We start from the raw sequence: 13,901 nt of genomic DNA on the forward strand, positions 1-13,901 counted from the left end.
TCACAGCACCAAAAGGACTCTAGGAATGAAATGGAGTTTGTTTCTTCTACTTGGATGCTACACATGTTTGCTTTGCTATACAAAATGATAATATGCATATTTTAAGTAAAAATGATAAAGCCAGTGGCTGTCACCTTGAGCATGCCTGCCTGACAGTAACCCTGACAATAAACCGGGGGTAGCTAACCTGGGGCCTGCAGGTTGGATCCAAACTGCCAAACCACAAGAACGGGGGATTGTTGGGTTGTTCTTGTTTTTACTATGCATTTTGTGTTTTTTATATTGTGGCTTTATGTTGTGAACTGCCCTGAGACCTGCAGGAATAGGGCAGTATACAAATTTAATAAATAGTAGTAGTAGTAAATAGTAGTAGTAGTAGTAGTAGCTCTTCTATGAGACAGAGTGAGGCAGCTGCCTCAGGTAGCAAATGGTGAGGGGTGGGACATGGACAAAGCTGTGTGCCACGTTGCCCACACTGCAGTTTCTAAGCTGCCCTGCTGCCCTCAGGGAGATTGGAGGATGCTATCCTGCACCAGCATTCTGGCTGGCTGGCTTTTGTACATGAACTGTGGGAGGTGCTGCCTTATCCTTCACCTCAGGCAGCAACATGTATTTGGCCAGTCCTGCCCCCACAGCTTTAAGACTCTCTCTAATGGGCACTTGGAACTTAGTGCTAAGTACCAGAGTGCTAATAAAACCTCCCTGCTCTTGGAAGACTGAAAGACAACATTGACAAGGGCACAGCCCAGCGCTGGAGTTTGTGAGGGGTAGATATAAATGCTGTGTTTTACTTTGCACAGAACAATCTGTGTGAAGTAAAGACAGCATTTCCAGCACTGGGATGGGGAGCATTGGAAATGCTATTCTCTCATATCCTCCCAGTGTCCCTATTTTCCAGGGACAGTCCCAGATTTAAAGATGTCATCCCGGTTTCTTATTTGATCCCAGAATGCCCTCTTTTTCCTTAGGACATCCCTGTTTTCACATCAGAGAAATGTTGGGGGGTATAGACTTATGCAACCCCCGAGCCAAGAAAATAAGTTTGCAACCTTAAGAAGATATCAGAAGGCAGCCCTGTATAGGGAAGGGGTTTTTTTTAAAAAAAAAAAAAAGTTTAATGTTTTTCTTTTATATATGTTGCAAGCTGCTCAGAATGGCTGGGGTAACCATAATAAAATTATATTCCCTAGGATGTCCCTATTTTCATCCGAGAAATGATGGAGGGTATGTATTCTCTCTGTGTGACATGTGTGTACATAAATGTTTTTGTGTGAGAGGTTGTATTTATGTGTATGAGATAAAGAGTGAAATGAAGACATGGCAAGAGAACACTGCCTGCCTGCCTGCCTGACCAGTAGTGTGAGTGTGTGTGGCCCATCCTCCACCAAGGCCTTTGTTGGAGTGACGGACCATCAATGCAGCCCTTGGGCTGAAAACAAGTTAACCACCCCTGTTTGTTTGTTTGTTTGTTTGTTTGTTTGTTTGTTTGAAAAAAGAAAATAGAAAAGATGCTGCTGTAATCAGCGCCAACCCCAGTGGCCCCCTTGCTGACCCAAGAGGTGACATTGGACCTGTTTCCCATGGCTTCCCTTATTCACCGCTCTTTGGGTGGTCATTTGCCCCCCTCCTAAATTGGGTGTTCTGTCTGTTAGCCCCAATATCCATTCCTAGATGTACCAACTCACCATGAGGGGAAGAGGTTGGGAGCACAGCACCTACTCTCAAGCTTCTTAACCACAGTTTACAGAGCAGTCTTAATGGAATGGCCCAACTCAAGTCTGATCTGAGTATGGGGAAGGTTTGGACTTTCCAGTTGGATGCCTGGCACCTGGTGAAGACCATTTTATCCGAGCAAAGAAGTGTAAGAAAATTTTCTGGCTTGATTGTTACTCTTGGCAGATGATGATGATGATTACTATTAACTTTAGAGGTAATTGTGTCTATAACCTGTGGGACCAAGTAAATCAATAAACTGAAGCACATGGCCTGCTCAAAGTGTCCTCAGCAATATGCTTCTGTGTGCCTACAAAATCTGCCCCCTCCAGTGTTTACCAAGGATAAAAAAACGATTTGGGCTTTTGGGTGGTAATGCTTAAGATGTCATGCCAAGTTGGCCCTGACCCTGAGCTTCCATTGCTTCCTCTGCCTAAGAGATGCCTAAGGAAAGTATCCGGCTGATGATGAGTCTGGCTGAGTCATTCAGACTTAAAAGGTGCCAGCATATGCCAAGGACAGATGTTAACCAGACACAAAATTCAATTGTTATCGAAATATGACCAAAAAACCAAAAACAACCTTATGGCTGTGAGCACAGCAGAACCTTTAAAACAAAGTGGGCAGCTTCTTCGGCCTGAGACCACATTCACTCCAGATATTGATTTATTTACAGTGTGAACACAACCTACGCAGATTTGACTTGCAATTTCAACCATATGCAGTTGAACCATCTTGGCTGTTAGTCCTAGTAGACCTGATCCCTGCCTTGCTGGCTGCCCACCCCTACTCTCACCCCACGACCTGGTCTGGGAAGGTGGGGCCCTGATTGACTCCAGCTACAAAAGCTGAGGCTGCTGAACAGACTCTTGGGTTGGAGTATTGTTTAGGGGGGTTGGGGTGGGGGTGAATTGTTGCTGGCTTTGATATTAATTTCTTGTATCTTTATTTTAGATTGTATTAGGGTTTCTGTGGAAATTGTTTAATTTGGTTGTGTACTTTTGATGTTTTATGTAATGTTTACGAATGCTTTTGCTATGTTTGCAATGTGCTCTACCCCGCCCCACCCCCAGGAAAAACAGATGCTGGACCTCACCATGAAGTTGTTGCAATAAGTTGCCGGTGATTCGGGACAGCCCTGAACAGAAGCCAGTTTGACAACAGCCACGTTCACCAACTGTGGAGGTGCTAAAAACTATGGCAAACTGCCTCCCTAACTGGTTTGGGGGGTTGCCCCTGATCCTGGTGACTTCAAGGGTTTTGGTAAAGGCAATTTTCATGTATGTATGGAAACCTTGGAATGAACCCCTGCATAAGATGTGATGATATTTATTTATTTCTTGCATTTAAGCCCACCTTTTCCTGCAAGGAGTTCAAGATGGTGCAGGTGGTTCTCTTCCTCCTTGGTTGATCTCCATGACAATCCTGTGTAGGCAGCCACTGGCTCAAGGCCAGACTCAGTGAGCTTTCATGTGCTCAAATGGGGAATTTGAACCCTGGTCTGTTACTCTTGATATGCTGATCTGACGCCTCTGTTCCTGCAGGTGTGAAAACATGTCCAAGGTGGCTTTCTTTGTGGGCACCCGTTGGTGCAAAAGAATGGTTAAGCTCCCACAGCTGCTCCAATCCAATCCCGAGCTCCTCACAGCTGTGCTATGGTTAAAAATGAGAGAGAAGGGACTCCAGTTTGGCTCTCACCTTCAGAGTACATTCACAAAGAGTTGCCAAGGTGACTCAGGAACAAGTCACATCCCTCTTTTTCAAAGGGTTCATCAACATCCACACTGAGTGGATGTTCCCAAGGACTGCCTGACTCATGGAGAATGGCACAAAGCAAATCAGAGTGAGACCCTGCAAGTAGACCTTAAACAGCAGCCTTTGTGTGGGGGATATATTACCCAAGGTTGTTACATTTCTCTAGCAGGAACAACAAATGCTTAGCAATGCTCAGCCTTACACTGAGGGCTCATCCACACTTTTGTTTGACCACCCATATTTAGATCGTATTGCTCGGTTAATTTCCTTGGGTCCAAGAGCTTTTCTCATTCTTTCACGGTGGTGCCTTGCAAAAATCCCACCTCACCCACTGAATTGGAGCTCCATTAAGCAAAACTACTCTTCAGATTTCCCATGCATCTGCAAAGATCCACTTCTGTGGATTGGATCAGATTTTCACATGGAACGGCTATGGAACAATGAGGAAACGCTTTCAGACAACACAAGCAAAATGCGGGGGGGGGGGGGCAGCCAAAGTGAGGATTAACTCAATAATCTGAACGAGTCAAATCGTTGGTCCGGCTAACTCAGCATATCTGGAGCTGCTAGAGATGGAGTTGAAGACCTTCTGCATGCAAATGTGTTGTTCATTTAACTGAGCTCTGGCCTTTCCCAGAGCTCCCACTTAGAAGAGCTCTCATTTGACGAACTCAGTACACTTCAATATGGAAGGATACTACCTTTCATTAGAGCGATGGCTTTGAATTGAAGCCCTGTCGTTTACTTCTCTGAGCCTTGAAGATTGTCCTACTTGGAGTCACTGCTAACTAAACATAAACAGGAAGGACCTGCAACACCACTGTATATGCACAGCACCTTGTGAGCACTAGTTAATGCAACAACCCAGCTCTCCAACTAATCGGCAAACTTCCAAAATTGACCTCCCTTTAGACTTTCCTATTCTGTTCTCTGCCAGTAAACACTTATATAAATGGGGAAGATTATGTAAGAATAAATTTATGGTGCAGTCACATTTAGAATGTTGTGCATTAGTTTGGTCTTAAAAGAATGTCATGGGGCTGAAAAAATTACAGAAATTGACAGCTTAAACAACACCCTTTACCACAATTCAGTCTCCCAGCTTTCCTGTTTGTGCTTTAATCCAGCTGCAGGGGGCTCTGAATTTCATTGAAACAGCCATACCGTTGGCAATGGGGGGCAGGCTTCTGCATCCCCTCTGTGCCCGCTTTCATTTTGCCTCGGTAGTACAGGTAATAAGGTATCCAAGCTCTTCTGAGTCCTCAGTTCATCTCAAAATTGCCTTATATAAGTGTAGATACATTTTATTGCATTGTGAAATTCTTCTGAGATGCTTCATAGAATGCATTTCAAAAATTAAATGGACATTATACTAATAGATTTCAGTTGAAAGAGCCCATAGCTCTTACTCATCAGAGGCATTTCTCATAATTTCAACATTATTATTACTATACAGAAAAACAATTATTGCAATAATGTTTGCTATCATATTTTTGTTAATAGGACTATTTATTCAACTAGCCTTGAAGCAGGGATGAGGAGCCCATGACCTTCAAGACAGGATTGGACTCCAAGTTTCTATCAGCCCCAAAGAGCCTGGCCAAAGGTCAGAGACAATAGGTCTTAGATGAGTCTTGGATGGTTGAAAATTCCCCACCCTTGCTTTAAGACAATAGCTGGTCAGAGTATTGGATTTCGGCAAATGAGTATCAGTAGCCTGATATATACAGGCATTGTGTTTCCATGGGAAGTAATTGCTAGACAATTGTTTCTTGATGCAGGTAAATGATCCCAAGAAGGCTAGCAGATGGCTGGAGGAAACGACTCATTCTTATTGTACCTTCTAGCAAGAGAGAAGGCTAAAGAAGTAGAGAATAGGTTTTTCAAGTGGGACACAGACAAAGCACAGTTTTGGAGGGCTCTGTAAGCTAACACATACCCTCCAAGTGTCCTTAGTTTCCAGGGACAGTCCCGGAATTACAAAAGTCATCCGGCTTCTGATTTAGTCCTGGAATGTCCCTATTTCTCCCATCAGCACAAACCAGTGCCAACAATGCTTGCCCCAAGTGGTGGCAGCAGCTGTGGCAGCTGCAAGAGAGCATCCTTTCACCTCTCTATGGCTGGCCCCTTCATGGTTTCTCCATGGCTGCCGTTGCTGACCTCCTGTCTTGGACGGCTTGTAGTGGCTACTGGAGGACAGGTGGAGGAGGAGGAGGAGGAGGAGGAGGAGGAGGAGGAGATGCTGCCACTGCCAGGCCCCAGCCCTGCATGCCGTGAGGGGCAGGCAGAGAGCTGGGCCATCCTGGGTGGGAAGAAAGGGGGAGCATAGAGGGGTGCAAGGAGTCTTGGGTTTTTTTTTATAAATTGAAGGTTTGTTTGTTTGTTTGTTTTGTAAATCTACAAAAGAATAAAATAAAATAGGGATTCAGATGTTTTCTCAGGACAGTGGTGAGTGGGTGTGCTGTGTCCCATTGACGTAGTGGTGGTGGAATTTGTCTGTCTTCTGATAGGAAATGCTCTACAGGACGGGGAACAAAAATGGGGTCTTGAGGAGTGTCCGTTGCAGGGGGAGTAAGAAATTTCTCTATTTTCCTCTGAGGAATGTTGGAGGGTATGCTGACAGTATCAGGAAATATAGGGATTCTCAGGATAGATAAAAAGTCATTCACTCAGTGCAGAGTTAAACTACAGAGCTTGCTTCCACGGGAGGCAATGATTGCCACCAACTTGGATAGCTTTAAAAGAGGATTGAACAGATTCATGGAGAGGAGGACTACTGAAGGTTACTAGCCAGAGTGGCTGGGGCAACCCAGTCAGATAGGCAGCACAGAAATAATAAAATTGTTGTTGTTGCTGTGGTTGTTGTTGTTGTTGTTGTTGTTGTTGTTGTTGTTGTTGCTGCTGCTGCTGCTGCTGCTGCTACTGCTGCTGCTACTACTGCTACTGCTACTGCTATGCTCTGTCTCCAGAGGCAGCAATGCTTCTGAGTATAAGTTGCTGGAGTGGAAAGTGTTGCCCTTGGGCTTGAATTTGTTCATTTATGGCATTCATTCCTCCAAGAAGCTCAAGGTGGTATGTGTGGTCCAGCTCCTCTCCTTTTAATCCTCGCAACAACCTGTGAAGTAGGTTAGGTTGAGTGATGGTGAGTGCCCCAAGGTCACCCAATGAGCTTCATAGTTGAGTATGGATTTGAACCCAGGTCACCCAGGTCCTGGTCTAGTGCTCTAACCACCACACCAATTATTGGAGAGACCAACAGTGACCTTGGTGTGGTGTCTGCTATAGACCACCAAGCAAGAAACTACAAGGAGGAAGCAGCTGGAGCGAATGACTCATGGTTTCAGTTGTCTCTGTACTAATGCGCAGAGTATTGGAAACAAGCAAGATAAATGGGAGCTTTTAATACAAGATGGCAAATATGACCTAGTAGGCATTACTGAAACATGGGAGGGTAAGACTCATGACTGAAATCTGGGAATTGAGAGTACAACCTACTCAAAAAGAATAGACCAGACAGGAAGGAGGGAGGAGTAGCACTGTATGTAAATGATGTGTACACATGTGAAGACATCCATGACATAAGCTGGAGCATGGAAAGCAGATTGAGAGTTTATGGGTAAAAATTGTAGGAGAGAGAAACAACAGTGACCTTACTGTGGGTGTCTGCTATAGACCATCAAGCCAAACTGAAGACTTGGATAATGCTTTACTACAGCAGATTACCAAACATTCCACATTTGGAGATTTCCAACAGACTATAAAGCAAAACAAAGTCAAATTATTTTAAATTATTTAGAATGGAGAGCCAGGTGTCCCCTGCAGAACATTGCTCAATCCTCATACCAAGCACTGAAGGGGAATCATAGAATGGTAGGGTTGGAAGGGATCCTGAGGGCAATCTAGTCCAACCCCCTGCAATGCAGGAATTTCAACTAGATCATATGTGGCGGACGGTCAACCAAGCTCTGCTTAAAAACCTACAAGGGACCAGAGTCCACCACCACAGAAAAGCCAGGTGCTCGAGATAGCAAGAGGACCAGGACACACAATGGAGGTCATGGTACAGTGATAGCATGCCCTGTGTAGTTCTGTAATAGGATGGATTTCCTATTGTGTGTGTGTGTACATATATAATGATGTCAAAAGGCAAGTACAGTGTAAAAATGGCAAAAGGGAAAAAAAACAAGAAAACAAAACCTATCTTTTTGTTGCAGGTTGGGAAGATAGAAATAAATGCAGAGGTTGATTAAGAGAATCGGAGGAAGCCAGACAAAAGAAGGAACAGCAGGTTCTAAAGAGCTCACAGCAAAACATAAAATAAATAAAAGCACATTGAGAGTATTTCTAAAAGGTGCCATATTTAGCTCACCCAAGGTTTTTGTGAAGCTGCTTATTCATATGCATCACACAAGTCTACCAGAAAGCAGCAAAGCCGTCTGCTTCTGCTCCACCCTTCAAAACCTTCAGCTGATAGGGCAGTTTCCTAGCAGTAGCAATGTATAGAGCTTTGTTTAAAAAGGTACCTGTCCAAGGTAATATTGGTAGTATCTTTCCATCCTTGTGCAACCTCTAAACCATGGGTAAGCAAACTAAGGCCCTGGGGGCCGGATCCGGCCCAATCGTCTTCTCAATCCATCCCACACACGGTCCCAGAATCAGCATGTTTTTACATGAGTAGAATGTGTCCTTTTATTTATAATGCATCTCTGGGTTATTTGTGGGGCATAGGAATTCATTCATCCCCCCCTCCCAAATATAGTCCAGCCCCCACACAAGGTCTGAGGGATAGTGGACCGGCCCCTGCTAAAATGTTTGCTGACCCTTGCTCTAAACGCTCACAGTGCCCTCCCTCTCCCTCTCCATGCCTTTCTGCAGTGCAATGCAGTAGCAAGAACGAAAAGGTTACTGGAATTCTAGGATGTGTAAACAATAGAGTAGTACAGCAGACCCCAAACTTTTCTTCCCCATTCAAAATTTGTTTGGTAGACCACTTAATGGTTTTTTTCGCTTGCCACAGCAATTGTAACGGTGCTGGATGTTTTTAATTGTATTCTTACCACATCTTTTATTTCTTGCACATTTTTTAAAATTGCATATTGTATTTTATTGTATTACAGTGTGAATTGTACAATACCATTTAAAACATTTATTTAGTTATTTCACAAAAATTTATATACTGCTTGATAATAATAATAATAATAATAATAATAATAATAATAATAATAATCCTCCACAGCCTCAAAATGATTTACAAAGGGAACGAAACAGTGAAATTATCAGTAAGAACAACACTTGAAAACATTCAAAAGATAAAATCAGCAATAAACTAAAAATGGATTATAATGTATATGAACATTCTGCATGTCTGGACAGGTTTTTTGCAGACACCAAAAAGAGTACAGTTGTTGTTCAGCGCTTTGTATACTAAGATGTTCAGGGCTTCGTACACTATTAGCCAAGGGCTGCATGATGGAATCTAGTGAATCAGTGAATCGAGATGCCCACTGGGTGGCAGTGATAATGACAAAGAGTGTGTGTGTGTGTGTGCACGCGCGCATGCGTGTACTCACTGTGTGCTCACTGTTGCATACTACAGTTGTTGTTGTTTAGTTGTTTAGTCGTGTCCGACTCTTCGTGACTCCATGGACCAGAGTACACCAGGCACTCCTTTCTTCCACTGCCTCCCACAGTTTGGTCAAACTGATGCTGGTAGCTTCGAGAACATACTACAGTAGAGTTACCATATTTTGAAGAGCAAGCAAGATGACACATTTGCCAATTTCCAAAGGATGTTCATATTTCAGCACCATATACGGCTGTTTGAAGCAAACACGCTCCCGAAACAGTTTTTTATTAGTTGTGGAAGCCCATGGGATATTGGATTCAGAGGCTTTGCCCAAAATATCTCTTAATCACACAGTGTTATATTGAGGGAGCTTAGGCTAACACATCAGTTTGAACTTCTCAGACTGAGGAGGACTGCAAATGCCATAGTGTGATGATGATGATGATGATGATGATGATAAAAATACATCATATTACAGTCCAATTTTGATTTTTACAACACGGTGTGTCAGAACAATACAAAATCTGCTTCTCTTCTTCCCCCACACTAAAGACAAACAAGTTTTCCACTTCACTCCCAATTCTCCCACATGTACTCATCCACCCAAGTTCCGGTGGGCTGCATGGGGAGGCAGCAATTCCACACCCAGCATGAGCCACATCAGGGCATTGAAGCCATAATGGTTCCAGTATCATATGCACAGTACATAGTTAAACCATGGAGCTCACTCCCATAGGAGACGGTAATGGCCATCAACCTGGATGGCTTTGAAAGAGTACAGGCAACAACCAATTTAGGCATATCCGAAAGATGCATGATTGTGCTCACGCGCATGGCACCAAACCCGGAGGTTGCCCCAAAACGTCATGAAGGTGTCATGGAAGGGGCAGGTTTATGCACAATCTGTCAATGCACACAGGGTTCTGGAACAGAACCTCCATGCAAAGTGAGTATTGCCTGTATTAGGCAAATTCATGGAGGAGAAGGCTCTCAATAGCTACTAGCCACTGCAGCTATGCTCTCCTCTCCACATTTGGAGGCAGCTTTACCTGTTGCTGGAAACCACAGGAGGGGGGTGCTGTTGTACAGTGGTACCTTGGGTTACAAACACCTCGGATTACAAACACTTCGGGTTACAGACTCTGCTAACCTGGAAGTAGTACCTCGGGTTAAGAACTTTACCTCAGGATGAGAACAGAAATCCGGCGGCGGCAGCAGGAGGCCCCATTAGCTAAAGTGGTACCTCAGGTTAAGAACGGTTTCAGGTTAAGAACAGACCTCTAGAACGAATTAAGTTCGTAACCAGAGGTATCACTGTACTCTGATTGTGCTGGGGGGGTTTCCCAGAAACATCTGGTTGGTCACCATGACACTGGCTCACCTGATGTTCTTAAGTCATGGAGGTATCAGTGAGCTATTTTTCTTCTTTTCTTTCTTTTACATAAATAGTTTTTTAAAAAATTAATGTTTAGCCCAAACAAATACATGGTACACCCCTTACCCCTACAACTGTCATAAAATGTCAGTGGTACAGATTGATGAATATTAATATCCTTCAATATTGCCATCCAGAACATTTCCATGGCAATCTAGTGACAGTCTTTAAAGGCCAAAACCTTTAGTGTTCAAAGCCCTGCATGACTTGCACTCCTAATACTTCAAAGGCTGCTCCCTTCCCTACAGACCCTCCTGGCTGTTAGGATGAGCATTGGGGGAGCCCTTGGTACTTCCTCCACCCTCAGTGGTTGGTGGGGGAAGCAGGAGAGGGCCTTCCCTGTGGTAGCCCCCTAATTTGTAGAACTCTTCATAGAGGCGGATCCAGCTTCTTAACTATGCAGCTTTTGGTGAGTGCTGAAGACACACCTTTTTATCCTAGGATGTGTGTTTTCAGAACCCATCCTATATCTGTGATTGTAAACTGGCAGGTAATTGATGTTGCTCCTAATGTGATATCCTGAGAACAATTACAGCAGTCCCTTCTATGGCACACTGACATCCATATTTGCTGATTTGCTGGTGATAGCTTACTTACTTTGTATACATGATAAATAGATGCCATGCGGAATAGAATGTGGTTAGTTTCACAAACCCTTTCATTGCTTCAGCGTCACAAGTTATTTTTTTCTACTGTTGCTGGTCTCTGTACATTTTTATTTCATAAATCTAAATTTAATGCAGGCAAAGTTCTCTATATCTGAGCTTCAACTGGTCTTTTGTTATAACATTTTAATTTTGTTCTACAAATAACATTAATATAGATAGCGGAGGCATATATTCAAAACAAGAGGGTCAGTGTGGTGCAGTGGTTAGAGTGTTAGTCTACTCTAGGCCCTGGGAGACCAGGGTTCAAATCCCCCACTCAGCCATGAAAGTCGCTAGGTGACATTGGGCCAGTCACTGCCTCTCAGCCAAACCTACCACACTGGGATGTTGTGGGGATTAAATGAGGAGGGGGAGAACTATGTGTGCCACCTTGAGCTCCTATTTCAACTTTATTTGTCTTTAAGGCCTTCATTTATTCAACAGGTGACATTCATGGATATATATATACGTCGCCTAGACACCCCAACTTTTACACGGGAAGACACCCGAGGACACCAAAACCTGCATTCCTGTACCCGTGAAAATCTACGAAAGCAAATATATATATATATATATATATATATATATATATATATATATAATCACAGGGGGGGAAATATCTCGATAAACTATAGAAATGTTTTCACTGCTAATGTTTCAAAGGCATGACTTCTAGTGCCAGCTGAACACTGCAGAATATCTACCAGATCAGTTAGGAGGGGAAATGTTCCAACTATTCTATAAATATTATGGCACCAACACACTAATTACCACCTGAGCTTTGACACAGGCCATTACAGCTAATAGCTGAACTGGCCCCTGTTCCACAGTCCAGCATTCTAACAGGCAGGCAGTTGTGTGGCTTTCCTCTGGGGTCCCTTTAATGAATTTCTGTTTTCATCCATTAATCACATTTTTGTAACGGAGCCCATTGGAACACAGTTTCTTGCTGCCTTGCTCTATGTCAGTTTCTAATTAATGCTTCTCTTGCATGATCACAAACTGCTTTTCCCCTACCCAAACAGGATTTTCAGGTGGCAGAACAAATCAAACTCATGTTGCCCTCTCTTGCAGATGTTTAGGACAAATGCAACAGAAGCGATTTAATTGGGAAAGAACGACTGCTTACCATTTTCGGTGGCACTGGTGATTATGGCCTGGTGCAGCTGCAGGCAGGGCCGTCTTTAGCAGATGTGGTGCTGGGGTGCAAATATCCACCCAGCACCCCCAAATTACCACGGATAGTGTTGGGGTGGCCGTAGCTGCGCACTGCCAGCCATGGGGGGGGCGCAAATCTCCCCCATGCTGCTGCAGGAGAGCGATCCGCACAAAGGCTTGGGAGCCTTATGGTTGGTGGGGCACAGCTGGCTGGCATGCAGGGAAAGCGGAGGCTGCTGGCAAAGCCGTGCAGCTCCCCCACTTGCTGGGGCGCCTCTGAGAGGCTGGCGTCCTGGTGCGACGCACCACTAAGTTTCCGACGGATTTCTCATTTACAACTAGCAGAAAGATTTAAGTTGACTAAAAAGACTTTTGGTATAGAACAAAAAATACAGATTTTGAAATACAATTGTATATAGATGATGAACGTATTGTTGAGAAAATGTATAAACTTTTGCGGAAATTTGAAATGCAAGAAGAACAAGTTAAAGAATGCATGTTTAAATGGGGGGGAGTTATAATATACAGTTGGACAATCCATACGTGAACTAAAGGGTTAAATGAATTAAAATGCACATTGTGTTATGATTTAAAAGAGAATTTTTACAAAATGATGTATCATTGGTACTTAACTCCTGAGAAGTTATTTGGAATGCACAAAAATGTTTCAAATGTTTGTTGGAAGTGTCAAGAACATGAAGGGACATTTTATCACGCAGTTGCCAAGACCAAAAAATCCAAACTACAGTATTGTTACAAAAGCCCAAAAGCATTTGTCATACTTCTTATATTGCCTTTTGCACCAAGAGATAACTGCTCCATTTCACAAAACTTCCAAGACAGCATACACATTCTTATGCCTTGGTTTTATTATTAGGATTTCTAACTTTACTGGGAAAAATTCAAGCTACAAGTACATTCAGCACAAGTTTTTAAAAGGGATTATTATAAAATAATAATCATAAACAACAACTGCAAATATGTAAAAAATGCAGGATCTGAATGACATTTAACTCTCTCTCTCTCTCTCTCTCTCTCTCTCTCTCACACACACACACACACACACACACACACACACACACACACTACCCCTGGACTCCACTACTTAAATCTGAAATTGTTTCCCTGGTTGCTCTTATATTATCAGAGTCTGCTTCTAAATTCAACCTCTTCAGTGCTATTGAAGCATTACTTTTCCGCAATTGTCAGGAACAGAGATTCCACAAAGCACTTTAGTGTATCGCAGCATTATCCAGACAAGACCCTTCTATAATATTTAATTTCAAATAAGTTCCATCAAGCAAGGATTCCTGGCAATTTCAATTACTGTAAATGTTTAGTGCCGTAAGTACATAAAACAGCCTATTTCGCATATCCAAAGGAGAAAAACTAGTTAATTAATACCATCTCCACACACAGTAACAGAAACACAGGTTAAGTGGCAGTTAAGAGAGACTATTCAAGAGTCCATTCCTCAGTAATTCCCTATCCAGTATTAGGGGGGGGGGAATAAAAGGAGGTGAATTATAGTTCCTGAAAAGCCTCAATAGTGCAGCCATAAAATTATACTTCCCAAAAAGTCAATATCAGGAGGATGCGACACAGTAAACTATGGGTTGCAGTGATT

The sequence above is a fragment of the Podarcis melisellensis genome (genome assembly GCF_964234715.1).
Source record: "Podarcis melisellensis genome assembly, chromosome: Z".
In the NCBI taxonomy this organism is placed as follows: domain Eukaryota; kingdom Metazoa; phylum Chordata; class Lepidosauria; order Squamata; family Lacertidae; genus Podarcis; species Podarcis melisellensis.